Source organism: Pinus tabuliformis, chromosome X (genome assembly GCF_031772625.1).
Source record: "Pinus tabuliformis cultivar Carrire ecotype Pingquan chromosome X, CPIR1, whole genome shotgun sequence".
NCBI classification, from domain to species: Eukaryota; Viridiplantae; Streptophyta; class Pinopsida; order Pinales; family Pinaceae; genus Pinus; species Pinus tabuliformis.
The window spans coordinates 965,383,446-965,387,580 of NC_142308.1; the positions used below are offsets into that span (position 1 = coordinate 965,383,446).

Here is a 4,135-nt window from a genome sequence, read left to right on the forward strand (position 1 = left end):
CAAAAAATTGCCTTTGAAGGAATATGCATATTCCCTCCTTGGTCTTTAATCAATAAAACCTTGAACAATTTCAAGTTCCTTTCACCTTGAAAATTATTGGCATGACAATGCTTACCATATCTAGCCTTGTACTTGGCTCTACCCTTGACAAAATGTGATCGCCATCGCCATGCACCATCCTTCTTCAAAGCCAAAATATTATGAAACCCACAAGAAGAAATTTTAGAACCAATGTCCTCTTTGTCAAATTTCTTTTGCATTTGTTTTTTGACTCTTTCACTCTCTAACACTAGCATATTATTCACACCAATGTTCAACAATGATGCATCCTTCTGCAAATTCACTTCATTTTGTTTACCTCTTTTTGGAGGCAACATGTTAGACTCCCGAAACATCTTATCACATGAATTAGAAACCTTAATGAAATCAAATTTCAAACTTCATTCATATGCTTGAAAGGCTTTAAATTATTCAATATCTTCATGTTTGTTCATTAACAACGTAAAGTTCTCACTAGCATTAACAATCCTCTTCATTTGTCCCACATTTACAAGAGATATATTTATCTTATTGATGTGTGCCCTAACAATGTACTCAATCCCATTCTTGAACAAATGATATTTGTTCTCATGGTGATGAAAAATAGCTCTCCTATCATAAATATATGGACTTCGGATCCAAACTTAAACATGAACACAACAAATTATAGATATAATAATAAATAAAAAGATGCAGCATAAATAACATTCATTTCATTAATATCAGAATACTGAAATATTCTTACAAACATAATGGAAATAAATTATCTCTAGCGATGGTAGCTTATCTATGAGAAGAGATGTGGCAGCTACATGCCTCTAAACTATGTTACAATGAGGCTCAAGGGCCTATTTATTATTGAACAACAAGAGAAAACCCTAATCAACCAAAACCCTAACCCCAGGAGATGTAACGCCAAGAGTTTGTGGGCCCCGTTGGGGTTAGTTGGGCAACCAAATTCCTAGGTTCGTAACTCGGTCATATTATCTCTGTTTGGCGCATACGATATGTTAGCGCTCGAATCTGCCTCAGGCTGAGGAAGGAAAAACTCAAGGCAACATCAAACCAAGCTCAGCCTCGTAGCTAGCCCTACGAGGACAGGAGAGGGCTCTCTCCAATCAATCTCAATAAAATGAGCAATAGGGTGCGAGATGACTCTAGAATGGGAACTGATTTTAGGCTAGTAAATTGATAGGAAAAGGGGTTTTAATGAATGATGGGGTTTTCTGGGCTGCATGGGGCAAAGACAGCAAGAGCAGAGATTTAATCAAAGGCACAGTTTACTCCATAAGGCAAGGTAGGCAAGAGCTTAAGCATCCAAACTGAAATTATATGAAATGGAAGGATTGTTAAGAAAGCTGAAAGGGGCATTAATGTATGAATCCCTTTCAGACAGAGGAAGAAACACAAAACATGAATGCTTCTCCAAGGCAAAGCAATAAGCTGAATTTTACCCTTATCACTCAGAAACATTCAAATTGAAAACGATTTATGAATGAAATGAAAAACATTACAAGATACATATGAAACAGAGAAAACATATGCCAAATTTCAAACCACAGGAATCTTATAAATTAGAGCTGTACTCTTCAATTAATCTCTGTCAAACAACTGTACAATAAAGCTCTCTGTTCTCCTCCACACACCTCTCAGAACTCTCTCCCCTCCTTTACACAAAAATTTTCAATACATTAAATAAACTATACTAGAAGAAAACAGATCGACCCAACAATAAGGGCGCAATTGCAGAAATAGAAAAAACTATTTTTCTGTTCTAAAAAGAAATAGACCAACGTTTCCCTTGAAATCCTTTGATGGCCAATTAAGAGACAAATATTGGAGTGCAGATCCACTTGGAGATTTAACTGAAGCCCTTAATAGGAGATCGAATCCTATTCTTCTGCTGTGATGAATATCTTCATTTCAAATTAGCCTTTCGATCTCTGACTGCCACGTTACATTTGTTATTTGAATAAAACGGATTTTAATAATAATAGCCTTTAAACTAAAATTCTGCCAATTCCAGCTCATGATGACAACTGTGCTCGGAGAGGGTTGCATGGTTGTAAGATAATGTTGCAATTGTCAATGGAGGAGGAAAATCTTGCAGTAATCCGTTATCGAGGAACAACTGGAAATCGGTAGTGCGCTTTTTCCTAAGGGATTGCCATGCATGTTCAATCATAATTCTGAAGCAACTTCAAGTCAGCACCACTTCGCACTGCACCAGAACCAATGCCCAGGCCCCCAGATCCAGTCGAACCATTAAGCATATTCCCAACATTTCCGTTTAAGCCTTACCCAACCAATGCCTGCTGTGATGTTCCTCCATTATTCATCATTTCTTGCAACAACTGCTGTATTACTTGCTGTGGATAAGGTTGATTGCCCTGGGATGACTGTGGATATGTTTGCTGCAGCAGGTTTCCACCCACAGAGTTCTGCTGAATAGAATTGGACAAACCAATAAGAGAGGTATTTTGCAGGGTTCCTGGCATTGAAGATAAAGCTCCACCCTGAAATGGAATAGAGTGAGATGGGCTTTGTAAAGAATTGCATGGTGGTGTTTGCGTTGAGCCACCAAAGGAACAAGATGTCATTGAATTTTGGCGCAAGAGATTTTGATAGTTGTTCAGGGCTGTAGCATTGTGAGAAGAATTATTAACAATTCCACTAACATAATTTTTTAGATGATTGTTCATATTACCATGCATCGGATTCTTTTTTTTTACACTGTTATGGTCTGAAACTAATCCTTGAATGTTTCCAACAGGATCTCCTTGCTGCATCTGCTGACTTTGCAGGTTAGAAGAAGTCTGACGAGGGAAATTGTTTAAACTTGCAATTGGCCCCATATTATGTTCCCGACTAAAATCAATCAAATCCTTCATGTTGTTTCACAACCTCAGATATCTGTAGGCACCGGACATATCTCTTGGAAAAACCAAGGTCATTCAGTGACTGCGCTTCTAAATTCCGTGCCAGCTGACGCCCAGTTGTTACAAACCTGAATTAGACTTGATCACGCGCTAAAGTAGCTTGCAGAGCCATCATTTTGTCGTTGAAGCCAAAAAACTGAGTCCAGGCAGAAATCTAAGTCTCTAAATGAACTGTAGGCATTGGGTGATACAGTAAAACTTGCAAGCTAAGCCATTCAAAGATGTGAAGGCATCCATCCTCTCCTCAAAAGTGAAAACGACATCAAATGGACCATCAACAGAATTTTCCTGACAGCACTGTGGTGCCATTTTCACATTCAGATTTCGTTTTAGCATTTGGAGAAGACCATTTCTTTTATATAATTCAGGATCTTTATGCTTTAGATCATCAAACATTCTTCTGTAAGGAGTGCCAAAGTCATATACGTTCGGCTCCCTTATTGCTGGACCAGGAAATTTCACATGAGCTCCCGTCCCATAAGAACTCACATCAAAACCGTGTTTCTTTAGCAGAGCATGTGCTTCCATGCATTCTTTCTTTCCCATTCTTTCCTCCATCCTTCCCATTTCCAAATATACAGAGAAAACCACTCATGGACAACACCATCATGCATCTCACACCTCCAGATTCCTCTATGCAAGTTTGAATTCTCACACATTGCACAGTGCTTAGAATGGCCATGAGAGTTGGCCACTGATTCATACCCAAGCCAACCAACCAGTTTCCACAGCATAGATCTGATTCGAAAGCTGAACCTGATAAGCACAATTCCTCCTATTCTGTGAAACCAAGTGACAAAGAGGAGAACTAAAACCTGAAACAGAGAACAAACTCCAGACCGTTCTAAACAAAATACCACATGATTCCATCCATTCCATCCTTGAAGAGGTGATAAACGAAATCACCTAAAACGAAGTATATGACAGTACGCAGAGAGAGCAGTCTTAAATGTCCATTTACAAGCCTCCTTTGGCACTTGCCGCTTGTCCTTTGTATACATATGCTTCATCCTTGAGAAGAAAAATCTGTGTCCTGTTTGTATGTCTGTCTTTTCTTGTCAATGCCAACTTTAACTTCACTAATCTGATTTATTTCTTCTTCGTCTGCAACTCCTGTAGTTTCTTCTCTCTCCATGTCTTCTCTCATTTTAGTGACA

The 4,135-nt window shown here is 38.6% G+C and overlaps 2 pseudogenes; both read right to left on the reverse strand.

Annotated features, from left to right (window-relative positions):
* Positions 1 to 2,216: 2,216 nt before the first annotated feature.
* LOC149142936 (uncharacterized) lies at positions 2,217 to 2,753 on the reverse strand (annotated as a pseudogene).
* Positions 2,754 to 3,140: 387 nt separating this feature from the next.
* LOC149142937 (uncharacterized) lies at positions 3,141 to 3,536 on the reverse strand (annotated as a pseudogene).
* Between the last annotated feature and the right edge of the window lie 599 nt (positions 3,537 to 4,135).